The sequence below is a fragment of the Panthera pardus genome, unplaced genomic scaffold, assembly GCF_024362965.1.
Source record: "Panthera pardus isolate Hobbes unplaced genomic scaffold, ASM2436296v1 HiC_scaffold_2, whole genome shotgun sequence".
NCBI lineage: Eukaryota > Metazoa > Chordata > Mammalia > Carnivora > Felidae > Panthera > Panthera pardus.
Genome location: NW_026526765.1, coordinates 96,300,114 through 96,327,045, shown reverse-complemented (window position 1 = coordinate 96,327,045; position 26,932 = coordinate 96,300,114). Strand labels below are relative to the sequence as shown.

Here is a 26,932-nt window from a genome sequence, read left to right as displayed (position 1 = left end):
GATAATAATGTTTATCATTACTCTAATATTTATTAATTGGTAAAACACTTAATCAGACTGCACAATCACCAAACAAAATCCAATCCTGTATATTTAATCATTACCATTTTTAGGCTACAGAAAATGCATAGTCCTTAGTTTCAGGGTGAGCTGGGCTGCTTGTGAGGTACAACTGGGCTCCAGTAAGGACCACAAAACAAGGACCAAGGTATCTTTGGGACCTGGCCAGACTGGAGGAAAAACTTGGTCCTCTCATGAAGACCCTAGAGTTCAGGCATTACAGAGGCTGATTAAACTGGGGTGGAGATCAGGGATTTAATCCCGGTTCTCAGGAAAGAGCACAGCAGGGGAAGTGATCAGCTAGAGAAAACACAGAAGGAATAAATGCAAGAGAAGACAGATGGAGCACATTAAAGACTTCTCCAAATTTTACAATTCTCTGAATTGTAAAAACAAGAGCAAGATACTTGCAAAATAACCACAAACTTTGATTCTGACACTCCTATTCTCCATAAAACTATACTTACATGATTTATACCTTTGGGGGGGGGAGCAATTAATGAGTGTATATATACTATTTCACTGCACAATAAAAAAATCATGAATACGAACCAATCTTCTAACTTATTAACATTACATTTTTATAGTAAGTTGGAATCCTACGAATACACAATTCTATCACATCTGAGCATTTAATTTTATAAATATGAACAGTATTATATAAACTCCCATTAACTTTTCTTCTGCCACTGTGGTTACAGACCCCCATAGATTGCTTTAAAAAGGAAAAGAAAAAGAAAAAGAAAAGATAAGGAGAGGGGCACCTGGGTGGCCAGTCGGGTAACCATCCAGCTTTGGCTCAGGTCATGATCTCAAGGTCTGAGTTGGAGCCCCACATCAGGCTCTGCACTGAGAGCAAGCACAGGGCCCACTTCGGATCCTGTGTCTCCTCTCTCCCTCCCGTGCTGGTTTTCTCTCTCTCAAAATAAGTTAAAAACTTGAAAGAAAGAAAGAAAGAAAGAAAGAAAGAAAGAAAGAAAGAAAGAAAGAAAGAAAGAAAGAAAAAGAAAGAGAGAGAAAGAAAGAAAGAAAGAAAGAAAGAAAGAAAGAAAGAAAAGAAGGAAGGAGAACTACGCAAATGAAACTATGCCACATGCAGTAAAATAAGTAAAGTAAAAAGTGTGCCTTCATGAAGAAGCAATGCTAAAACACTTTTCCACTAAAAGGTCTGCTTCCTAAATTACCCTTCACAAATGCTCAAGGCTCACAGCTGGGGAGTCAGACACTCCCACCCCACCTTTGTATATACTTGTAATAATTCTGAAGAGAGGGGCGCCTGGGTGGTTCAGTTAAGCACCTGACTCTTGATTTCCTCCACTCAGTTCATGATCTCACAGATCTGATAATGCAGAGCCTGCTTGAGATTCTCTCTCTCTTTCTCTCTCTGCCCCTCCCTCCCTCTCTCCCTCTTTCTCTCCCTCTCAAAAATAAATAAATAAACATTAAAAAAAAAAAAAAAGAATCCTGAAGAGAATAATCAGGTTTTCCCCCCATGTAAATGATTTCAAGAAACTAGATATTCCCCAAAAGCTGTTTTTGTCAACACATATGCAGTCTTAAAAATTGAATTTGTTTCTAATTTGCATGGTTTTGCACACAGAATATTTTCAGTTCAAGTAAAAAATTCACTGTTCACTTCCAAAGCATCATGCTAGCTCTGCACAATAGGACCAGCTCACAAATAACTACATCAGTGCCAAAGAATAGCCTCCATGGGAAGTTCAAACACCAGACTATGAGGGCACTACCAGAGAATCACTTCTCAGGGCCTGGTTTTTATACACACACACACACACACACACACACACACACACACACACACACACACACAAAAGTAATGATTAATGCGACTGGACAAGATTAAGCTTGCTCTTTTTATTGAAGCTCTAATAGTCCAGCCAATGGTAATCATTCTTCTTCCCGCTACAGAGACCTGGTCAGACCCACCTCTGGCCTGCAGAATGCCTGCCCACTTTGGATCAATAAGCCCTGTGATCCTTAATACGGAACAGAAGCCGCTAACCCAGCTGATTCTTTCTGTAGTCATCAATCAGGGTCAGACTACAGCTTGTCTTATGACCCACCGGGAGATGGGATGTCTGCTGCATAGTTCCTGGAAAGAAGCAAGGAGACATCTATGAAGTCAATGAAGCAGCAGAAGTCAGGTGAACCAGAGAAAGGACCAATAGGGAGGAAGAATTTCCAGAAGAAACAGGGTTCTCTCCCAGAGGTGGCACAGAAAACTCCACATGGAAGTGGTCAGTTGCCAAGGGTTCCAGAGGAAGCACATTCAACTCTGGACATTAAGGTCGTGTGGTAGAGCCCAAAGGTCAATTTAAAGAGATACATACACGTCCATCCAGGCTGGGAAGATAGGGGGATGGGTAGATAGACCAGGTTCATTGGGTAAATGAAACTCACCAAGTAGCAAACAATAACACGTCCTTACTCAATATTTGTGAATTTAAACAAAAATCTTGACCTTATAATCTCTTTGGCAACTTTTAGAAAACAAAAATTTTTTTTTTAATTAAGTAAACTCTACTCCCAACGTAGGGCTCGAACTCACAATCCTGAGATCAAGTGTGCTCTACTGACTGAGCCAGCCAGATGCCCCCTCTTTGGCCACTCTTAATCTTGAAATAACCTCCTTTAATGATTCTAAATGTTAGAACTCCACATAATGGTAAATCTTGTTTCGTGGATTAACTGGGAAGTTAAACAAGGGAGAGAAATGAACAGCAACGCCTTGCCTCATGGGCCTGACAGCAATGGCATGGCTTACCTGGTGGGTTTCTAAGTACTAAGTACACTGCAGTGACCTCATTTACTTGCTTGAGCCCAGTGACAGAAGCCACTGCTGCAATTTTCAAAATGAGCTTGGGTGGTGACAGAGACCCTGATTTGCTGGCTAATAGGGGCTGGCAGTATAGAGAACAGAGTCCTCCTCCCATCCCTGAAACGCTCAAGCACATCCTGACCTCCAGTCACACCACAGCATCTCATACACATGCACCTCCACAAATAGACTCAAAGTTCCATGAGCCCCAGGTAGTACGTCCCTCTGAAAGTGAAGGCACTGGGCCACAGAAGGAGGGGTGGCTCCCAGCTGCGGGTACTATTTGTGGGTGGAAGAACAAGTTCAGACCTGTCTGTTCCATGGCTGTGTCGATTCCCCCGGGGGACCTGCGAGGGGGAACATCACCTCCCCACAGCCCAGGCCCTGCCCAGCTCCACCAGGCACCGGTCACACACACAACAACGTGGCAGTCCTGCCTCCCCCCACCCCTAAGCCTGAGAAGGCCTCTCTCCCCCTCAACTTCACCACCAACCTTAAGGAATCAGTTTAATCTCACCACGTCTCAATTTTTTCATCGATGTGTAATCACAATCAACTACATAAAAGTTACTTGGCACCACTTCTTACACTTTTTTCAGCCTATAAAAATACCTCAAAGATACACCTCAAACACCTCCACTGGACTAGGAGTCAGAAGTCCTATCTTCATTTCTATCAGTCATTCACCCAACAAGGGCATATTAAACACCTACGACCTGCAAGGAACCAGAGTTATGAAGGTGAACAAGCATGACAGTCTGGGGTCCCTGCCCTCATGGGGTTTTGGTCAAGTTATCTGGTGCCTCTAATTGAAATCAAAGCCTTGGACAAGCTCTTTTAAGTCCCTTCCAGCTCTTCTATCCCCTCCCTCTCTGCTTTAGTGCCAAGAGGAGAATGAAGCATTCTGGAATGTTCTGCTTTCCTGAACAGATGCTATTTTTATTCCATGTACATATAGCTCAGGCTGCAGACGTGTGACTTATCTCCATTCTGCCAAGCAAAAACGACTCGTTTTCATCCCAGAGTTTCATTAGACTACGTGGAGCCCTACTCTAGAAGGCCCAGTGGCATGCACACCTCAGGCTCCTTGGCACAGGGACCCCCACTGCCCCATTCCTTCCACATGGAGGAAATCTGGTTCCTTCAGATCAAAACGACATAAAAACAGGAGCTGGGCTGCCAAGGCTTCCTCACATGTTGCCTGGATTTGTTTATTTCTTCTTCATCAACTCACATCATTTCTGACACTGCACTTCAACTTCCTGGACACAGCCACGGAGAAAAGCTTTTAAGAGGCACTGAAGTGCAGCCAACTTCTGATTAGCCGCAGTCATGAAGGAAAGGAACAGCACCCGGCCAAGGCAGGAGGACTCTTGCCTCTAAGGACCACAGGGCAAAGATTCTTGAACCGAATGTGGAAAAACATTAGTGAAACAAGTGGCATGCCCCCTACCCACCAGAAACATTCCCCTCAGCTAACATTTCAGGAAAACACTTGGCTGGAGTTTTACTTTCTGGAAGTTCCCAAGAGCCCCACATCTACCAGAAAGGGAGGGGTGTACACTTTCCATTATCAACAGACAGGGGGAAACATCAGCTCCTGAATCAATGGGGGAATCGATTTTGGTAAGAACTACACAAAAGGAATCTAGGATTAAAGGCACTTAACAGTGGTTAAGGTTAATAGAAGTGCTCTTTTGCTCAGAACTAAGTTCACAAATATTAAGCAGAAATGTATGCAGTACAGGGAGGGAGAAACTAGAGAGAAGAAAATAAGACCACGAATAAAGATAGACGTGGGAAAAGCTGGGCCTCAGAAATAAACTAGCAAGAGGCAAGACTTGATGTCACTGTCCCTCCTGATCATATGCAGAGGCTTTCCAGAAGTCACTCAACGCTTTATGACTGCTTCAGATAGACAAATAGCCCTTCCCACCCTCCCTTCTTCAATCTCCCCCAATTCCCACCTCGTCTTGTCCAGCCCACCCTGGTCACTTTTCTCCCCTTCAGAAAGAAACCAGGCTGCCTTGAGGGATGGTGCCAGCTGGTGGCTGGTGTGGAGAACTATCTATTAACCACTACTTTTCTCTCCCTTCTCTTGGAAGAATCTGGATCATTCTCCTCCTCCTCTTTCCTCTGTGCCTTCAATAATAATCCCAGAGAACTTAATTTGAAAGTTGAAAGTCCCCGGAGAGAGAATCCCGGCTCCCCTACTTCCCTCCTGGGGAACCTAGAACAAGTCCCAGAACCTCTGCCTTACTCCCTTCTCTGCAAACATGGATAGGAATAGCCACCTACCGAGTGAGGCTTTCGGAAGCAGCAGACGGGAACATACACTAGGAACAGAACAGGACTAAGCAAACAGAAGGCACAGCTCCCACTTTTACGCCAACTCTCCTCCATAAGATTGAACACTTTGAACACTGCTCAGCTCAAAGGAATGTCATGACCATCGTGCTCCAAATAAATCACATCAACAGGTGACAGGCAAGCCTTCCTCAGAAGTAAAAGATACGATGCCAATTCTAACAGAGCTCTCATCTGGTGGATTTCTTTATTTTCAGTGTGGATGACACACTGGCAGAGTGGTATGCTGGGACATGCATCAGCTGTCCTGAGTCACTAACTCTCATCACTTAGAGCAGGAGAAACTATGTTCCTGATCACGGTGCCCGGAATGGTGACTGTGCCTCCCCAGGCCGTCCCCCGGTGCCAAGGAAATCCAGCTGTCAGGCCCCTGAAGGGGAAAGGTCAGCACCCACGAGGCTCTGCTCATCCCCAAATGCCATCTCACCGTGATAAAGGTCTCAAAGGGGCTAATGAAATTATCTCCTCTGCCTTTTATTCCTCAGTAACAACCACAAAATTAGATGAAATGACCCCCTGCTCCTCTAATTTAAGGCCTATTTTATTACCTTCAACCCCAATTCTCTTTTAAACGGATGTAAGTCCCTGAAGACCCACAAGCCAATGAGATTAGTAACTGACAGCCCCTTCCTCCAGGCCTGTTCTCCAGAGGGCGCTTCTCCTTCCCCCAGGGTGGGGTCACAATCAGTTCAATCTTCATGCTTCAGAGACATCCCCTTTGAACAGGATCAACTGTTTCTCCAGCCCTGCCTGGTGCTGCGCTCAAAGGAGCAGCGGGCCCCTTCTCACTCGGAGCATTAACGTAAGCTCAGCCAGTAAGGCGAAGGCAAAAAGGAGGAGGTCAGCACGGTTAATTGTCCACCAGGCTCAGATGCAGGCCCCCTCAAACCAGCACCTTGGGAGGGCTGATCACCCCCATAAAATGTGAAGTGCACTTTGAACCCAGGAACAAGGAGAATGAGAACTATTTGCCCCAGCCTGCTGGGCTTCAATGGGAGCTTCAGCTGTTTGTTTTCTTTTTCAGCTCGTAGCCATCAAGGGTAGGAGGATACTCTGCAGTCACCCCAGGCAGGGAGGCAAGCACCATGGCCTGCCCATCAGGAAAGAAAGGAGAAGAAAGATAAGCATCAGTGGAGGTGGTCTAAAGGGAGCCAAACAGGGCGGCCACCAGCTTTGAAGAAGGAACCTGAGAGAACAGGATTCTGGAAGCCTCAGAAACCGCTTAATGTAAGAAATGCTTCATAGAGAAAAGGAATCATTTAAAATGCAGAATATTTATTCTTTGTCATTAAAAGAGATGAAAGGGGAAATCTTTTCACTCTCTTTTGCCTCTTTGGAAAAGTTACTTTTATTAACTAGTTATCTGAAGGCCTCCTTCCAACTCAGGTCCATAATTGTAAAAAGATGCTAAGAAACAGGAAATAGCCATTTCTTAACTGAAAGGGGACATGAGAGTGACCAAAACAATAGTCCTTTCATAAAGCAAGGTCCAAGATATCCCATTTACAAGCAAGTTTTCCTGGAAACAAGTACTTATAAGTTATCTTTGAAATCAACAACAAGCTTCTACACTGGATAAGACAGACCAGCCCACATATCACAGCTCAGAAGCGACCTGATCAAAGTAAAAAGTGGCTCCTAAGTGATGCACTGATTGTGCCCTGGAAATGGAAAAAAGTAAACTCTTCCCATAAATGTCAATACCTGGATGAAGCTTTACCATGAACCTCAAAAGCCTATTTTGGAGACTTCGCTGCTTCTTTCAGAAGAAGAAAAGATAAAGGCTTCACCTGAGAAAACCAAAAACACCGGGTGGGGTTGGGAGGAGGATGTGCCATTTACTTTTTGCATGTGTCTATAACCAGCTACAGACTGGGTTCCCAGACACTTCGGCAATAAAGGAAATGGTCAATCAGAGACCAGCATGCTAATGACACTGGAGTCTGAGACCAGCAGAACAGTCGCTATGCCCGCTAGTTGCCTTCGCTCTGGTGGCTCCCAAATGTCTACTGTGGACACTAGGGGCCCAGGCTGGACAGTGTCTTTGGATCAAGGACAACGTTCCAAAACAGCCATCTTAACCACACACACACACACACACACACACACACACACACACACACACCCTGATACACAAATTCTACAGGTGGGGTGCTAGAGGGCTCATCTTTAGAAACAGTAACCATTTCATGAAAGAACACCACAGTGTAAGTCCAAAACACAAAGTTTGGAAGCTCTAGGAAAATCCAAGAACTGTAGCATTTCTTGGGCTAGTCCAAATGATGTGGGGTAGTCAAGATTCAACCAGAGAAGGCTGTGAAGTGTGCCTGAATGCACACCTATGTGTGAGAACCCCATATGGAGGAGGACGGCTGAATAACTTGACCTACCACATTTTTTTCTAACCAGATTAGAATTGTATTGTAAAACAGGAGTCACTCCGAGAATCACATCTCCCAGAAGCTCAATGAGTTGCCAGTTCTTACCAATCTGTAAGCACTCCTCATGCATTTGACAGCATAAAAACTAGACACACAACAACCACCTTGCATTCGGGTTCTGCAGGAATGGTGCAAAACAGTCAATAATAGTCAAATTTCAAAACCTACTATAAAGCTAAAACTCCTCATATTTTAACACGTGGGCTTTTAAACTGCAATTAATTTCCTTAATTTATTTTTCAAATATGGCAGACAAACTGGCTTACATGGAGACTGGAAATTCCTGGGCAAAGCTGAAGTCCTCACTCTACCCAAGCCCTAGGAAATTTTAAGAACACGAGTAGGGTTAACTGAGAGTCACATTTCTTGTACTGCTTTGTCTTTCACTAAATTCTCCCATACGGCTGTACAGCTGGGGATCGGCACCAGGTAAAAGAAACCACAGTTATGTAATTGCTTTTACATGGATTTATTGGCCAGTACCTCTACTAGGAATGCAGAAACCAGAAGACAACTTCTTTCTCTTTGCTTTAGTGCCGCACACACCCAACCAAAGCAGCTGGAAAGGCTGAACAATGAGCAGTGTTAATGTAGAACAGGACAGGAAGGCAAGAGTAAAGACTCAATACCATATTCTCCTAGATGAAGACCCAGGCCCCATTCTGGCTTCAATATTCAGTGAGCCACCACCCTGGGGGTTGCTAATCCCAACCCACAGGATGAAGCCAATCAGTGCACCTCTCAAAGAACCCAATGACCTGAGAAGTCTGGGGAGGATTGAGGTGCACTGATTTAAAAGCTTTTCATTAAAGGGACGCCTGATCAGTTGGCCGACCATCCGACTCTTGATTTCGTCTCAGGTCATGATCCCAAGGTTATGAGATCAAGCCCCACACTGGCCTCCACAATGAGCATGGAGCCTGCTTTGGATTTATTTTCTTTCTTTCTTTCTTTCTTTCTTTCTTTCTTTCTTTCTTTCTTTCTTTCTTTCTTTCTTTTCTTCCTTCCTTCCTTCCTTCTTCTTTCTTTCTTTCTCTCCCTCTCCTCCCTCCCTCCCCCTCCCTGTTCTCCTTCTGCCCCTCTCCTCTACCCCCTCTCTCTTTCTAAAATTAAAAAAAAAAATTTTAAGCTTTTTGTAAAATTATTTAAACCTGAACTGTGTTTTAAAACAAATGGTCAAACCACTCAGAAATATTTTCATTGCCTCCAGGTTATATATTGGGAAAGTCTGTTGACTGCTCCCTTACTGCCTATACATTTAGACACATGTCCAGCCCTAGAGCTGACCAGGGCTCCCAGGGTCCCGGTGACAATGGTCTCTCCAAGAGCAAACTCAGAGCTGCAGGTTGTCATTTAGCACATTAGTGCTTCATGACCTACATCACTTATTATTCCATAGAAAAACAATGACACGAAAACTGACTTTTTATCCCTTTCATTAGGGGGAAGAGTCTAAACTCCTACTAATTTAATATATTAGGGTAAATTCTCAATTATGCATGGTTATATGAGCAAACAGGCACAGAATTAATCCAAAAGAGCAATTTACATATCATTTCATTGGCTTAGAAATACATTATGATTTTTTTTTGTGGCTGTGCCTTAGCTGAGCTTACTAGGGGTTGTTGTTTTTTTGTTTGTTTTTTGTTTTGTTTTGTCAGACATATTTATTCATTTACTGAAAGTCTGTTTCATGCCAGAAAATATGCTAGATGGGAGACTACAGCCAAGGAACTCACAGACTAGAGGAAAAAAATGCACACAAACACTTAAGTAAAGCTCATATAGCAAGCAAGTGTGCTGTCTGAGCAGATAAGCAGTGATTGGTTGTGCTGTAAAGCTGAGGAAAAGGCTATGCTCCAAGAAGCATCTTCCTGATGCAGTTTGATAACAAAAGAAATTCAGACTGGGTCTTAAATGAAGAAAAAGAATTTAAAAAATATTGTTTAATGTTTATTTTTGAGACAGAGTGTATGTGAGCAGGGGAGGGGCAGAGAGAGAGAGACACAGAATCTGAAGCAGGCTCCAGGCTCCGAGCTGTCAGCACAGAGCCCGACGCGGGCCTCAAACTCACAGACCGTTAGATCATTACCTGAGCCGAAGTTGGGCGCTCAACCGACTGAGCCACCCAGGCACCCCTAGAAAAAGAATTAAGAACCGGCTTACATGGATGGGAGAAGGGAGCCCTGCACAAAGAAAAGAATGTTGGGTGGTGAAAAGGCCAGCAACACCCAGGAGAAAGCCAGCCAAGTAAACACCTTCACCCCATAAACTCTCAACAGGGGTGGGGACCACCTCACACCTTTCCTCATTTAAGGATTTTCTTGTTATTGAATGAGAACTCTGGGAGTTACCAGGGTGCATCATCATGACTAGAGTTTTCCTACAACCCACCTAAGCATGAGGAGCAGGTCCCAAGAACTAACCCCTTACCTGTATGATGAGTGCGCTTTAACGAGATGCAAAAACCACAAGCCAGCTGTGAATTCAAGAGTCTGCTTCCCAGTTTACCTAAAAAACAACAGGAAAGGACCATTTTTGTTAATTTGGAATAGCCAGTCTTTTAATGCTCCCAGGAAAGGTCTGCAGACCATGCCTGGGGCTCTTGGTCTCAAAGCAGGAAGCCTGGCTAGGGGGTCAGGTCGAAGAGACCTGAATGAGAATCCCAGGGTTGTAATTCAGTGACAGGGTAACTGAACTGTAAGCCAGGTACTTAACCTACCTTTGCCTCAGTTTCCTCCCCTGCAGTATCTACCTCACAGAACCACCATGACAAGCCTGGGATCACATGAATGATCATGTGATGGGCTTGCAGCCCCTCCACAGAGACAGAGAAATAAACAGGCAGTAATCAGGACCTTGATGCAGCCGATATGAGCCAAAGTGAGAAAACTGCGAGGTGATGTGAAACCTTTACAGAAGCCCTAACTGGTTCCAGAGGGGTCAATGGAAGCTCACCAGAGCAAGTGATAGCTAAGCTGAGGTCTGAGAAGCAAGAGATGTCAGACTAAGAGGACAAGCAAACAGCATACCAGGGAAAGCCACCAGCAAAATGGGATGCCCTGAAATGGGATGTGAGTTCATAAAAGAGTGAATTTAGTGGGGCGCCTGGGTGGCTCAGTCGGTTAAGTGCCCGACTCTTCATTTCAGCTCAGGTGATGATCTCTCGGTTGGTGAGCTTGAGGCCCACACTGGGCTCTGTGCTGACATTGCGGAGCCTGCTTGGGATCTCTCTCTCTCCCTCTCCCTGCCCCTCCCTCTCTCTCTCAAAATAAATAAATAAACTTAAAAAAAAAAAGAAAGAAAAGAAAGAGGTTAGTGACCGCTGGAGTATTTCAGAGGCCAAGACGGAGGCTGGCAAGAGACAAAGCTATAAAGGTAGAGAATCACAAAAGGCCTTGCAGCCATTTTAGGACTTTGGACTTTATCTTAAGACCAATGGCAAGCCCATGAAGGATCTTACATAGGAAAGCAACATGGTCCAGGAAGTTTTCTGCAACACCTGAGACAAGAAGGTCTTAGAAGGAGGCAATGAGAGCCCAAATCAGCAACTCCAAATGCCACATCCCTGGTCTGTGTGGACAGAGCCAATAGAGAAGGCTCTAGGGCCAGGGCCCCTGTGGCACTCCAATGAACCACTGCTTCTGAATTACTGGCTCTTCCAGCACCAGGCAATTCCCCACAGGTAGACATGCCATCAGGAGTGGAGTCTGCTTGTCCCAACACACCCTCCAGAAGGTCAAGGAATGCCTAGTGTCACAGTGGTTCTCAAAGTGTGGTCCCCAGACCAGCAGTATCAGCATCAACTGTGAATGTGCTAGAAATGCAAATTCTCAGCCCACCGCAGACCTAGCAACTCAGAATCTCTGGGGATGGGAGTAATGTGTTATTAAAAGCCCTCCAGGTGATCTGGATGCTCCCTAAAGGCAGTGGCACCAAACACGGGCAGTGCCAGGACGGGAGCTGGGGAGGGTACAGAGCACAGAGCTGGCCTGGCCTACGACCCACGATGTCCATTTTTGTTTACAAGAAAACACACAACTCTGTTGAGGCTTGGAATCCCTCCTAGCCCTGCAGACTGATGGGTAGAGAGCCCAGAACCCACCGCTGGGATGGGGATATGGTGCTGCAGGAGGATTTTGTTTCCTCAAGACATGCCCCATCCCCTTCTACAGCCTGCATTTGCTTCAGGGCAGGAAAATGAACTCCAGCTTCAGGCAAGTGGACACATACTTCTCTTTTTTATTCATTCATTCATCTTTTTAAAATATGGATTGCTTCACAGATGTGTGTGTCATCCTTGCACAGGGGCCGTGCTAATCTCTGTATCGTCCCAATGTTAGTTTAAGTGCTGCCAAAGTGAGCACGCACATCTCCTTGCAGACTGTGTTTCTCCCCCCACCTAGGCACAGAATCTGACCACTCCAGAAAAAGAACTGGGCCATCCGGAAAGCTCCAAGTGGTTTTATGTGAGGGTCAAGTTTCCTTCTGGAGCGTGGAACACACTCCGTGGTTACAAAGATACCAAGGCCCAGGAGCCATAACGTAATTCAGGATGAGAATAGCTCAACTCAGCTGCCTAAGTATCTATTGTCTCCATAGAAGAAAGAAAAAATTATCCCTCCCACCCCCCAACAAAAAGGATATTTCTGTAAAGAGCAGACAAATCCTCACATTCTTATGTTTCTATAGTTCTTGCTTTGCTTAACAAAAGGGGGGGAAATGGGGTCCAAAACATAAAAACAGGGGCACCTGGAAGGCCCAGTCAGTTAAGTGTCCAACTTTAGCTCAGGTCATGATACCACAAGTTTGTGGGTTCGGGCCCTGAGTTGGGCTCTGTGCTGATACCTCAGAGCTTGCAGCCTGCTTCAGATTCTGTGTCTCCCTCCCCTGCTCACACTCTGTCTCTGTCTCTCTCTCTCAAAAATAAATAGACTTAAAAAAAATTTTTTTTTAATAAAAACAGTATTCAGATCGGGGCACCTGGATGGCTCAGTCGGTTGAGCATCCAACTTCAGCTCAGGTCATGATCTTACATCTCTTGAGTTCGAGCCCCACATCAGTCCCTGCGCTTACAGCCTAGAGCCTGCTTCGGATTCTGTGTCTCCTTCTCTCTGCCCCTTCCCTGCTCACACTCTATTGCTCTGTCTCTCTCTCTAAAATAAATAAACATTAAAAAAAATTAAAGGGGCGCCTGGGTGGCTCAGTCAGTTGGGCATCTGACTTCAGCTCAGGCCATCATCTCATGGTTCAGGAGCTCGAGCTCCGCATTGGGTTCTGGGCTGACAGCTCAGAGCCTGGAGCCTATTTCAGATTCTGTGTATCCCTCTCTCTCTGCCCCTCCCCCACTCATGCTCACGCACGCTCGCTCTCTCTCAAAAAAAATAAACATTAAAAAAAATTTGTTTAATAAAAAAAAAAAACAAAAACAGTGTTCAGATCAACACAGATCATAGCCATATACTGCACACCCCAACCACACTCAGCTTCCAGAGTCTGCCCCTCTTGCCAACGTCACAAAGAGGGTGGATGGGGTGCAGGATCTCATAACAGGCCAAGCAAATATGTGTGGTCCAGGGGAACAAGCAATGCTGCAGAAATCCCTAGCACCTTCCCTATACTACACCCTCCACCTGCACACCCCGGCTCTCCAGCCTCCCCACCCACTCTGTGCATGTGGAACCTACAACTGTAAAGGCTTCATACATGTCCTGCATGGTCTATGTCTCCTGCACTGCACACGTAGCTAACCACATTAAGGTAACAGCTCTTGGGGCACCTAGGCGGCTCAGTCAGTTGAGTGTCCAACTTCAGCTCAGGTCATGATCTCACTGTTGGCAGGTTCGAGCCCCGCATCGGTCTCTGCACTGACGGTGTGGAGCCTACTTGGGATTCTCTCTCTCTGCCCCTGCCCCCTCTGTTGCTGGTGCTCGCTCTCTCTCTCTCTCTCTCTGAAAAATAAATAAAATTTTAAAAATAAATAAAGATAATGACTCTTCTACAGCCTCTCCTATCAGACTGTCAGCTCCCTGGGGGGCTCAATAAGCTTGTGTTGATTAAATGACTGAACACACAGACATACAGACTCACCTAGAATAAGAATTTCAGGCCTGGATTCATCCCTTAACTGTCTCTAGCCCAAACAGGTAAAATGACTTGTCCAAGGTCACAGAGCAAGCTAATGATCACACTACAGGAGTCAGTATAGACGGTTCTCAGTGCTTTCTGACTTTCACAGGCTGTGTGTTCCCACCTTTCCTGGGTACCAGGAAACCAGTACCGCTCGAAGACAAATGTATTTTGTTTGTAATAGGATGTATTCATTTTTTGTGTGCTTTATTTCAAGACCCTGACTAAGAGCATGAAGGAACATCTTGTGAATCTCAGAATCAGGGGCACCAAGCCCAATCTAAAGACAGAGCAGGGGCTCTAGGAGAAGCAGGGGTAGGAAATGGCTGTGGGTGAGAGTGTGGGTCAGTCTTCCTAGAAGTCCCCAGAGTTCTGGTCCTGAGATGTACTTCTGTGTAACTTCTCTATTAGTTCAGGCTTACTCAGACAGCGGGGGTAAGATCATCTCCCAACCCATCATTATACTTTTCTTAAAACACACTGTATCACTCAAACAAGCTTTGGCTTTGGTAAGAGGGTATCTAAGTTCAGAGTTCACCCAGGAGCTGTGAACTGTTCTTTGCAGACATGACAAGAAGGCATGCATTACAGCACACTTTCTAGGTGGCATGGAGTCTCAGAAGAATCAAGCCCTTCTCAAAACAGACTGGGAAAAAGCCCCTCAGTAGAGGAAGGGAGGTCTCTCCTACTGGCCAATTTCACCTGTTAAGTAGGCACAGAACAGCGTCATTTCCTGAGCTTTGCTCTCAAAATTAAACAGACTTTTTAAAGACAGCAAAATAACCCCAAGTACAACTGGGATGTTTAATCTTAATTTCCTTATGTAGATCACCTGGCTTTTCATTACAACTGGTCAAGTATACGGGAAATAGCCCCATTCGATAGAAATATGCCACACACATCAAGGCTATTCAAGTCCCTACAACACAGTATGTGTGTGCACACGCAAAGTAAAGAGGGACTAGTTTTGCCTCGGGCCCTTCTAGGTAGCCTGGCTCCTGGTGAGCTGGCCTGCGCGCCTGCTGCCTCTAGCTATCCTCTATGCACTGCCCTCCTTGTCCAGTGCCCACACTCCACCCCATCAAAGTCAGAGTCCCCTGACCTTAGCTGCTTTTGAGAAGCATGTTATGAAATTATTCCTGTTAAGGTATAAATAAAAAATATGCTATCTGTCCTATACAGATCCTTATGTGTTGAATAAGAGTTGTTTAAAGACAAGTGTGTGGACCAAATTTCTCTAATGATAGAATTTTAGGCAAAACAGTTAAGCGAATTCCACTTTACTTTTTTTTTTTTTTTTAATTTTAATAGATCAAGAAGTTCATCACTCCCATTCAGCAGTTCCTAGGGGCTTTGATGCTGTCATACATGATTCCAGAAATACCAAGAATCTTCTTAATCTCAGTGACCGTCTTTAACACCAACTACAAGAATCTCTCTGCCAGACGGTGCAGGTGTACCAGTCAGGAAATCACTAGTAATAAAGGCTCAAATAGCCTCAAATCTTGGGCATGAAGCCTGCTTCTAATGTGCGTTCTGATGGAAATGTAACAGTGTCCAAATCACCAGGCAAGAAACCCTTTTCCACACCCTTCCAATCTCATCACACAGACCATTTCCTACTTCGTCTGTTTCACAAACTGACTTGGCCTCTTGCGTGGGGCTGAGATGGACCCTGCATTTGCAGAAAGGGAGGTTAATGTTGATATAATGATACGGAAAGCCCAACTCCTCAACCTGTCAGTTCACCTGGATCAGAACCAAACTGGTCTGTGGAGGAGGAAGGGCCCCTCCTCATCCATTTCTGGTCAGCATTTACTTAGAAAGGGGACACTCATTATCCCCAGCTGTCTGTCTAAACCAAAGTGGGAGAGGGTGTGGGAAAAGTCAGCTGCAGGACATTCCTGAGACTTCTCCGTAGAGGCCCAAAGCTTAAAGCCTAGAATTTCCAAGCATGCCCAAAAGCACTTAATAGTCAGTGTCTGTAAAACCTTCCTAAAAATAACAGCTTCACAGAACTGAGCTCTTACGCTGTTGAAAAAAAAGGACTCTCTGCTTCGGTTCCACCCAAGATAAGGGCCTCTGTAAGAATAAAAGCATGTGTCAAGATAAAAATTAAAGTGATCCCAGAGGGACAGAAACCAGTTCTTCACAACCAAGTACCCAAGAGGCCAAGAAAAGAACATGTAAGGGCATCCATCCCCCAGACATGGTCAACATCACAGGCTCAGATAGATGGGTTTCTAAATTGATGTTTCTTTACACTGGTGTTTCTAGAACCTGCCTGACCATAAGAACTACCTGGAAGCTTTGTTTAAAAACTATAGATACCCGGGATCTACTCCAGCCTTATAAAGTCAAAACCTCAGGGGAGAGGTCTGAGAACATCTATATATTCTAGCCAGCTAGCCCAGCAGAGTATCAAGCAAGTTTCATAAAAAATGCTCCAAATAAAGTAAGAGGTAACTTTTTACAAAACTCTGTAATTACATTAACTGCAGTTACAGGGCCTATGAGAAAATGCAGGTTTAATTAAAGAAAGGTAAAGCCTTCTTTATCTAGTTAAAATTATGGAATATACTCAACATGCAGTGAGGAAATCAATTTAACTAAAACTTAGCAAAAACAAAACCTGCCCTTTAGCTTAATCGTATCTCACCTAAGAGACCCTCCAGAACGTCCCTGCCCTAAGGACTATGGGGAAAACACTGTGCAGCTGCTCCTGGTCGCCATTATGGGTCCTAAGGACAGTGACTAGGCTCAGGGCCCTTGGTCTCATCCCAATAGAGGCCAGCCCTAGGTAGCAGGCAACCAATTCTAAGTCAGACCCCACAGATGCCTCCTGGTTATCAGACTGTACAGGTTTTAGCCTCCAGCTGACTAGTCCACAGTCTTATCCACAACCCACCTTTGTGTGAGCCTGGCTACATGGAACCAGCAGCAGCAGCATGGCAGGAAGCTTGCTAGAAATACAGAATCCCAGGCCCCATGTGGGCCTGCTGAATCCAAATCTACATCTTAACAAGGTCCCAGGTCATTCTTGCACACACTGAAATTTGAGTTTTACCCCCACCTGTGGAACACCCAGGTCATCAGCCCACCCGCTTATGCTCCAGACTCTCAGAGGCCTTCTGCCCTCACACTTTTGTCAGTCTTGGTTTGTCTTGGGACCAAACCACCATCAACAGGGTCCAATGACTAATCTGACAATCCAAAGCCCGACTTTTCAGTAGTTAGAAAGAAGCAGTAAGTAGTGATCATCTCTTACATTCTTAAATAGGGAGCCTATTACCATAAATCAAGAGAGACAATCCAAAGTCAAACAATACCACGGAATGCTGGCTCTCTTGGTTCCAACACAGTGTTAATGAGGGCAAGGTCACAAGCATGATTAGCTTCCTCTGTATCTTGGCACTGACTCCAACCCTCTAACCTCTGGCCGCCTACAAAGGCTGACACACCCCTGGTTACTAAGAAGACTCAGAAGAATGACATGGGGAGGTGTAACAGAGCAGTATCAGTAAATAACTCAAAGAACTTCAATGACTGATGAGCAGAACGTGTCGAGGAACACAACACGCAGCCCAGAGGGATGGCTGACATGGCAGATGACAGGTCAGAATTCAGAATTATCTGGACAGAAACGGGAAGTCCCATGGTCAAGATTTAAAAAAATCAAACACAGATACATAAGCAAGAGGAATCTAACATGATGGCACTTCTCATTTTAAAATGTTTTAAGGGGCGCCTGGGTGGCTCAGTCGGTTAAACGTCTGACTTCAGCTCAGGTCACGATCTCGTGGTCCGTGAGTTCGAGCCCCGCATTGGGCTCTGGGCTGATGGCTCAGAGCCTGGAGCCTGCTTCCCATTCTGTGTCTCCCTCTCTGCCCTGCCCCGGTTCATGCTCTCTCTCTGTCTCAAAAATAAATAAACGTTAAAAAAAATTTTTTTAAATAAATAAATAAAACAAAATGTTTTAAAACATGCCAGTTGTGTTGACTAATACACCTGCCGAGAAAGCTAACCAATTTACTGTTAGGGTCCACCAGTCTGGTTTCCAGACCAAGGAAAGTAGTGGTCCCTCTGCAGCATAGCTGATAAGACTATCCTAAACAGGCCCCCAGCCACCTGTCCACACAGATGAACACACAACCTATCACACTTTTTCATCACCACTACCAATTGTGTTCTTATAATAAAGTGTGGCCTCCTTACCGGGTTATAGCTCTTTTAGGCCCTGAGTTATAGTTTAAACATTCCACACATCAGCTTAGCTCCTTCGAAGCTGTCGTTTCTTTACTAATAGAGAAAAGAACTATAGGCCTAAGCACCCTCTCGAAAAAAACACATAAACAGACAGGACAACCTAAGCACACTCATTTACCAAAAGGATTCAGATCAAAAAGACCTACCATCGCCTGTTTAAGCCAGCACACTACGCTACCTAGTACAGCATAAATCCATGCAGAATTAGTAATTAGGCCAGTAAATTATGAGCTTCTAGTACAGAAGAGCCTTGAAAGGACTACTATAAAAATGAGCAAATGACAGAGGAGTATCTGTTTAGACATACTTCTATGTGGGATCATCATCTAGGAATAGACGGCCATTACAAAAATTGGATGTGATTTTAGACTGTTTTTAAAGTTGTGACCCATGTTTTTTTTTAAGTCTGTATTGAATACCCAAGTAATAGTCATTTATAAAGACAAAAACACTGCTTACTGGTACAGCTTGCAGTTCCCAGACTATCCATTATTTTTAATTCCAGAATATTTGGTCTCTACAAGAGGAAAAAAAAAAAAAGCAGTTGAAAATTTTTAAGAGGTTAATTTGTCCTCAATATGTATGTGCTATGCACCACTTACCTAAAGATTAAACAACCCTACTGTCCATGCAGTTACAACCATCCTTAAACAACTGGCTAACTGCCTGAAAACTGGAAAACAACATGTGAAATCCAGCCCAACTGCAGCCTGTCCCAGGAGAAGGGAAGCTTGAACCCCAGGTGCCCTTGACAGCACAGCTCAGTGTGGAAAGAAAGAAAATGCTGAACGAAAGAATCAGTAGAGGAAAAAGAGCCCCTCTAATTTTCCAGGCATGTGCAGGGGTTGCTGCTAAAGGGATATTTAAGATCTCACTGCTGGGTTGTACTGAACACTGAAACAATTTTTAAAAAGAAAGAATCCCAACATGTCAGTATAGCACATATTTAATTCAGTACTTATCAGATTTGATTCAAGACTTCTTATCAGACAGCCATTTACACACCTAGATGTATAAGTGAAACACCTCTCAAATCACATTTACAATGTTTATAAAAATGTACAAAATATACACTAAGGAGTCGGCTTCTGTATAGTTCTCAGAGAGCTGTCCCACTCTGGCTGTGGGTCACAGCACCTAATCACGGTTGTATTCCCTAGCCTCCCAGTATGAGCAACTACATTTATAGCAAATACGAATTTTAATTCTTTTTAAAGACAAAAACCTCCTTTACAATGGATGCACAGACGTAAGGAGAGGTATGGTGTTGTGGCGAACATGTTTACATACACACACACACACACACACACACACAGACCCACCAACTCTTTTGCTCTGGTTTTAAAAGTAACAAGCTATTGGGGCGCCTGGATGAGTCAGTTGGTTAAGCATCTGACTCTTGATTTCAGCTCAGGCCATGATCTCATGGTTGTGAGATCAAGCCCCACATCAGGCTCCACACTGGGCATGAGGCTTGCTTGAGATTCTCCATTTCCCCACACCCCTCTGCCCCTTCCCCACTCTCTCCCAAAATAAACCATACACGTTAAAAAAAAATTAATAAAAAAGTAACTGCTATTTACAGAAAATCTGAAAATATTACAGAAAACAGAAAAATAAAGAAAATAACTAGTCACTTATAATCACCAGGCCAAGGCGAACAGTTAAAATTTTAGTCTACATCCTTCGAGTCTGTCTATGGCTACCAGCTTTCCTTCCGATGGCACCCCAGTTAAGCAGGCAAGGGTGAGGGGAGATGTTCTTGGTCATTACACAGACTGACAATCATTAGTCACCCCCACTGGCCTCACCCTAGATCCACAGCCGTAAGGGGAGTAATAGCTGCGCACAAATTAAATAGCATGCCTGCAATTTAACAAGCATTCACTGGGGTCTATTTTGCACACTTTTAATTATTTCACAAATGAATGAAATTCATAGTAACAGCAATAGCCCTGGAGGGCCATATGGTAACTTCAAAAAAAGAAGGTGGATAAGCCTCTCCTTCGTGGACATGAAAACAAAAGTTAGTTCTCACAATATAAGGTCTCATGGCACCTATGGATTCAGAGGCTTATCCTTGTCTTGTAGACAGCCGCCTTCTCCCCGTGTCTTCTCACAGGGGCTGGGAAAGCCTGACCACCCTCTCTAAGGGGAGAAAATTAGTGTTAGGGAGAAAATTAGTGTTGGGGAGAAAGGGTGTATGGAGCATTTGGAAATAAAGACCTGGGAACCCCAAGTGTGTGTGGAGCTCCCTACCAGCAATCCAGGGATGGCTGCAAGTCTGTGCATTTATAGGATGAGAGATATTCAGCCCATAATCAAATATCCTTAGTTCCACAAACAGGGATGCTTTAAAAGGCCACATATTCACTGTTATAACATCCTAGCTTCATACATTAGCCTAGGTTGCAAATCCTCAATGTATTACCCGTAAGTTGCCAAAAGCCAGGAAACCTGGTGACATCATTGAACCATTCTCTGTACATACAGAAGACACAAGGAAAGAACTGCTTTTACAGCTAATGTCACCTCAGTAATTGTTAAACTTTGTTTGCAATGAACCCGCTGAAACCCTCAATATTCTTCATTCAAATACCATAATTGACTACAGAATTCAGTACTTATTATTTTAGAAACCATGTGAAGAGTTTTAAAAACGAGTTTGGTTGTGATGTCCTAAATGGAACGGCAACAATTCACCCAAATAAACACCTCTGTAGTCTTACTCAATTTTGATGAAAGTATTTTTTAAATAGTGTCCAAAACACCACTTATTCAACAAATGTAGTATCAAATCAAAATCAGAACCTACAGGAGGAAAACTCAAATACACTGAGGTTCTTCCTTCTTACCTGGCAAATCTCAAAGTCAAAGTTGGGAACTTCTCTTGACCTAGCTGACGATATTACAGTTTAACTAAGAAAACACACAGATAACACACCTCTATGTTCAGTACTTTCTAGATGTGCACAAAACTACTTTACTTCCTCAGCAAGTAAAGGTCATCTTACATTTTCTTAAACACAACACATACCTGTGTAATAATCGGTCCAAGCTGCTATAACAAAATACCAGAGACTGGATAATTTAAACAGTATTTATTTCTTGCTGTTCTAGAGGCTGGGAGTCCAAGGTCAAGGCACTGTGAGATTTGGTTCCTGATGAGAACCCTCTTACAGGTTTGCAATGACAGCCTCCTCTCTGTGGTGGAGAGAGAGCTGATGTGCTCTGATCTCTCTTTCTCTTTGGGTAAGGACACTACTCCCACCACGGAGGTCCAGACTCACGACCTCATCCAAATCTAATCACCTCCCAAAGACCCCACCTCCAAATACCACCACGCTGGGGGTTAGGGTTTCCACATATGAACTTGGGGAAGAACATGGTCTATAACGTATGTGTGTCTGTGTGTGTCTGTGTGTGTCTGTGTTGGGGGAGTGGTAATCAATTTCACCAGTTATACATCCTAGCTACCAAGTATGTTCACAGCCATTCTACATATATTCCTTTCGATGATCCCAGTTCAAAGTAACATAAACAGTTATCACCAGGTCTGCAAAATAACAGTGAGAGACTGGTCATTTAAGGCCAAGGTCAGAGGTTTCATTATCCCAGTGAGGCCTGTTGCAAGGATAAAAGAGAAAAATTCAGTTACAAGTATACAGATCACTCCCATCCTGAGCACTGTTTAGTAAATCTCAACAATCCAGGCAACTACTTGCCACTACTATAAAAACAACTCCATCTTTCATCTCTACTCCAGACTCTCTTCCTGCCCGTGTTTTCAGCTCTCTGCTGGACATCTCTCCCTGGAAGGCTCACAGTTCTGTTCGGGATCCAACTGAAGTCATTACTCCGTACGATCTCCTCAAATTGAAGTTCCCCACAGTTGTTCACCTCAGTGAATGGTGCCATGACCACACCAGTCACCCTGGACTCCCTCTTGGTGTCCACAACCGAGAGAAGACCCAGGAAGGGTAAGCAATCTCTCCCGACCTCTCCCTCTCCAAGTCCCTCAAGGACTCCCACACTAGCCTCTCAGCTCAACTTCTGTCCCCACTCTGGTCTCCTTGTCACCCAACCCACCTCATGGCCACCAAGTTCTTTCTAAAGCACTACAAAACAAGTCATTTACCTGCTGCAAATTCTCTTTCAGCCAGCTTTAGAGATGAAGTTCAGGTTCCTCAGCTCAGCACCCAACCCCAGCACCCTCAGGTACTTTCCTCTCGACCTTGCCTCCATACACACAACTACTATCAGAGCCCTACCTGCCTTTTACCTTTGCCAGCCTTCTAGACTCCAAACGTGTGATTATTACTGCATCATATATTAATGTCTTTTTAAAAGTAATGAAAAAGAAAACCAGGAACCAAGTATCCACTCTTCCTTTTCCTCCTTCAGCCACGCCTTATACAGCAAGAGAGAGTGAGGTGTCTCAAGTGCCACAGCAGATTCTTCCCTGGACACACCCGGGTTTTACAGGGTGATGACCAGAAGTGACCTTTAATTCCTTCTTTGCCTTTCCAAGGCTCAGAAATCTCACCTTTGAGAAAGAAACTCTTTGTTTTCATGGCATGTTGGCTGATGGTTCTTCTCACCCACTACCCAAATGGACACAGACTTGTATTAAGCACAGAAGAAATGGTCTCTTTCTCCCTTATCCCGAGGGAGAACCCATAAGCCCGGCTGCCCCCATCACTACCTGCAGCCAGGTCCCTTCCCTCTGAGCAGGCTGGCTTGTGGAAGGGAAGCACGCCCAGTGCTCTGCTTTCCCAGTACAGGCTCTCTGAAATCATTAAAAGGAGTTTCCCGGGTTGATGGAGGTCCTTTGCACACGGAGTTTGCTTCTCCAACTAGCACGCGTGCACAGGGAGGGAGGAAGCCTGCTCTTGGTTCTCGCTGTCACCAGAGGCCAGAACAGAGCCCAGCCCATGGGACAGGCTTCATGGGTATTTGCTGAATGACAGGATAAAACAGTGGATGAATGACCAAATAGGCGGTCCTCCTAAATTAGAAGAGCAGTATACAGTATAGTTGCCCTGCTCAAGAACTAGTGTTTTGCTAAGAATGCCTTTTGTTCACTTAGCCATTAGATACAACCTTAATAAAAACTGGCCAGTGTATCCTTAATCCTAAAACATGCCTTAACCATTGCTTTTTGGAACAAATTCTAGAGATTAGATATTCACTGTTTGTATCTTTCCAAGAGCAGTATGCATTGAGTAAAATGTTGCTTTTAGGATTCCCAAAGAGGCATGCACCTTGCCCACTGCTGGTTTGTTTTTTTTTGTTTTTGTTCTCTCAAACATGGACCAGAAACCTGAGAACCTGCCATCACAGAGTCAGTGAGGCCTGCAGTTGCACACCCACACCTGTGCTCTTGCCCTCAGAGCCAAACACAGCCTGTGCTACACTCTCCAGAACTGGAGTCCCAGAGAAGGCTGACCACAATGGGCCAAAAGGATGCGGCATGTAAGTTCTAGAAAGATCAAGTGTTTCTGCCTGTGGGCTGCCCGAGGCAGGGGTACAGCCTCAGCTCAGGGTCTGCCTGAGGCAGCCACAGCTTACTCTAAATCAGGTATCCATTCCAGCTCTTTGAATGGCACGGCTTTTTCCAGGGCATTTGAAATACTTGACAACCATCATTAACGTTTTCTGAGCACTTAGCAGGAGGCACCACCTAAATCCTATGCAAAAGTAATCCCTGTTAATCTTCAAGGTTAGTCTTTGACTTGAACTCTTACTGCCACCAATTTATAGATACAGAAACCAAGGCTGAGAGAAATTAAATAACTTGTCCAAGGTTCAGATAGTAAGTGGCACCTCTAGGAACTCAACAGTACCAGTCTGGGTCCTCCTAGGGTTTAGCATCCTCCTTTGTTAATTTAAAGTTAAGAAGCTGTATACAATGTTCATTAAAAAAGACTATGTACTTTTCATACATTGTTTCTCTGTCTTCTCCTTTGGAATTTTCCTTCCTGCCCTGCCTGCTCTGTGCAGTGAAATCTCTTTCTTTAATTCATCACTCTACACATCTTCGTAAGCAGGTTCCATCAATTTTGAGCCCATCTACATGCATGAACAGTACACATTACTTTTTCCAGAAGGGATTGCTTTGCTCTCATCCACAAAGAGCCTTTTTCCTAACTAAAGACAAATTACTGGTTCGTGTATCATGATTCAAATTATATTTGAGAATGTTCATTTGCAGTGTAATTATTCTTCCTAATTGGACTGCTCTAAAGACAAATGATTCTCCCTCTCCACCCCCATCATCTCCTGCAACACACCGTGTCTTCCTTCCTGGCATTTTATAAAATGTTCGCCGCACCCTTTGCAAACCACAACCAGACACACTACCTGCTCTCTGTGTGACCACTTGGAAAAAATAGCATTATAACATAATAGTCATATGACTTCAAACCCCTCAAATATTTCACCAGCATGAGATTTCTGACACAGATTAATAACAAGCCTATCACACTATGACAGCAAAAAGAAATGGTCATCTGGGGTTTTATTTCTTTTCTCTGTCTTCAAGACATTTAATCTCCCTACTAGCATGTACTCCCTATCTCCTAAATTTGAAAAGAAGTCGCTTTTTAAAGAACAACAGGAGGAAAGAATCAGAAACACGCAGGAAAGGGCAACGCCAAAGAAATTAGCATCGATCCTGGCTTAAACCTGGCGGGGGTGGAGCTCTCAAGCTCGAGAGGGAAGCAAAAGCAACGTGCCCATGATAAACGGTCCTTCGAACTTGGTTACTCAGGTTTAACTCTCTGGGACCGGGCTCTAACAGTTCCCTTCCCCTTCCCCCTCACATCTCTCCTCCCTCTGGCTCAAACCCACTCTGGTCCACAGGGGCTGCTTTGCGATTTCGAACAGAAGTTCTACTTTACCGATGGCAACCTCCACGCACGCACACAATCACAGAGAGAAAACGGGAAATACAGGAAATGGTCCGGGGCGAGGGGGGGGGGGGAGTGAAGATGGGGGTGGGGGATAAGACTTTGTCTTCACTCTCATTTACTCCCACTGAAACGGCTCGCGGGCTCCCCTGAAACTCAGGACGCTCCTGGATTAAGAGAAAAGTTTAACGGGATCGAAGAAAAACCCTTTTGCTGTTCTGAATTCAAAGAACACCAGACCACTGAATGGAAGGGAAAATGGGGGGGGGGGGGGGGGACCCTGAGCCTAAAAACATCCCGAAGCAAGTACACAGTCTCCTCCAGTTCTTTACCCCATCTCATGGGCTCAACCCGCCCATCCCAGATGTAGTCTTCCCCACTACACGCCCACCTCCTCCAGCAGGCACCCCAAATCACTGCGCTGCCCACAAAAATGCAGCCCAGATCTGAAAAGCAGCTGACGTCTGTGGCCGGCGTGACCCACACGCCACACACCAGGCCCCACGCGGGCGACCAGCGGGCAACCAGCCAGCGACCCCCACCCCCCGAGGCGCGGTACCAGGCGCGCAGTGCCCGGCGCCGAGCTGCGCCCAAGACCCGTGCGCCCTGGGTGCCCGCGGGAACGGCCGGACGAAGCCCGTCGGTGGCGGCGGGAGAGCTCGGCTCACGCCGGCTTCCCGGCAAGTCGCCGTTCCAGGCACAATTTTTCCACTTCTGCTGCCGGCAGCCGCGGCGGTGAGAGCAGAAACAGCCGATCCCTCCCATTCCCAGCCCCCGACACCCGTCCCAGTCCCGGGGACGGTCCTCTTCCCTCCCCGCGGGTTCCGGGAGCGCGGGATTGCGGTTCCCGCGCCAGCCGCCGCGCACACAGCCCCGGCTCCGCCGGCCGCGACGGTTCCGCCAGCGCCCGGGCTGGGTACCCCCTCGCCGGCGCCGCCCGGCCCCACCTGGCCGGGGCTGCGGGCTCTCCCTCCTGCAGCACGCGCGGGGCCCGGCGACTCCAACTCACCCGGCCCGGCTCTGCGTCTCCGGCCCCGAGCTCGCAGCCTTCCCCCGCCGGGGCTTTCCGTTACGCCTCCTCGCAGCCAGCCGCTCTGGGAGGGAGGAGGCGGCGGGAGGAGCGGGCGAGGGAGGGGAGGGGAGAGGAGAGGGTCCCCGGGTGGGGGAGGAGGCGAGACGAGAGTGCCGAACTCGGCCGCCGCCGGCGGGGCTAGCAAGGAGGAAGGAGAGAGAGGGGCGGGGGCAGAGAAAGAAAGAGGCCGCCGAGCCTCCCTGCCCAGGACCCGGCCCCGCGCCGCAGCCCAGTCACCCTCGCCGCCCGGGTCCCGCTCTCGGGCCGGGCGTCCGGGGGGAGGGGTCGGGGCCCGGGGCTCTCCCGGCGCGGCGCGCGGGCGGGGCGGGACGGCCGGGGGCTAGGCGGGGGCGGTGGCGGGCCGACGAGGCCCGGCCTCCGGAGGGGAGTGTCCTGCGGGGCCCGGGAGGCTGTTGGCGAAAGGGGATCCCCGGGAGGAGGGGCAGAGGCCCCGGGGCCTGGGAGCGGGTCACTGCGCCCGCCGGGCGGCGGCGGCGGCGGCGCCGCCTCCTGGAATCCTGCGGGGGACCCCGGGGCCGCGGCGGGGAGCCTTCGGGGGGCAGTTTCGGGAAACCGTCTCAGGAGCGCCGGCAATGAGCACGGCGCAGGCGGGGAGCTGCAAAGTCGGAGTCGAGGGTGATAGGCCGGACGCCTTCCGCGGATCGCCGGCCCTGGAGCGCCCAAAGCAGTTCCCCAGGCCGGGGCGGGGGGCGGGAAAACGTCTGTCCGGTGATCCCCGGGGATCCTAAGCGGGAGGGTGGGTTGGGGCTGCCTGGACCCCCATCCTCACCTTCGTCTCCCGGAGAGGAGGCTCCAGGAATAAGTTTCTTTGCCCTGTGATTTTGTA

The 26,932-nt window shown here is 46.3% G+C and overlaps 1 protein-coding gene and 1 non-coding gene across 4 annotated transcripts in view; both read right to left on the bottom strand.

The window, feature by feature from the left end:
* The window catches only part of LHFPL2 (LHFPL tetraspan subfamily member 2), a 165,382-nt gene extending 138,963 nt beyond the window's left edge, over positions 1-26,419 (bottom strand). Inside the window, exons 1-2 of one of the 3 annotated variants that reach the window (XM_019462926.2) lie at positions 25,961-26,419; positions 10,141-10,218 (exon numbers count right to left, since the gene is read on the bottom strand). The gene's annotated coding sequence lies outside the window, so the exon portion shown is untranslated. The remainder of the gene's footprint in view (positions 1-10,140; positions 10,219-25,960) is intronic. The other 2 variants (XM_019462925.2, XM_019462927.2) reach the window with 2 other exon arrangements.
* Positions 11,971-12,074, bottom strand: LOC128778406 (U6 spliceosomal RNA). The gene has a single exon (XR_008423997.1). It is a non-coding gene; the product is annotated as a U6 spliceosomal RNA (small nuclear RNA).
* Positions 26,420-26,932: the final 513 nt, after the last annotated feature.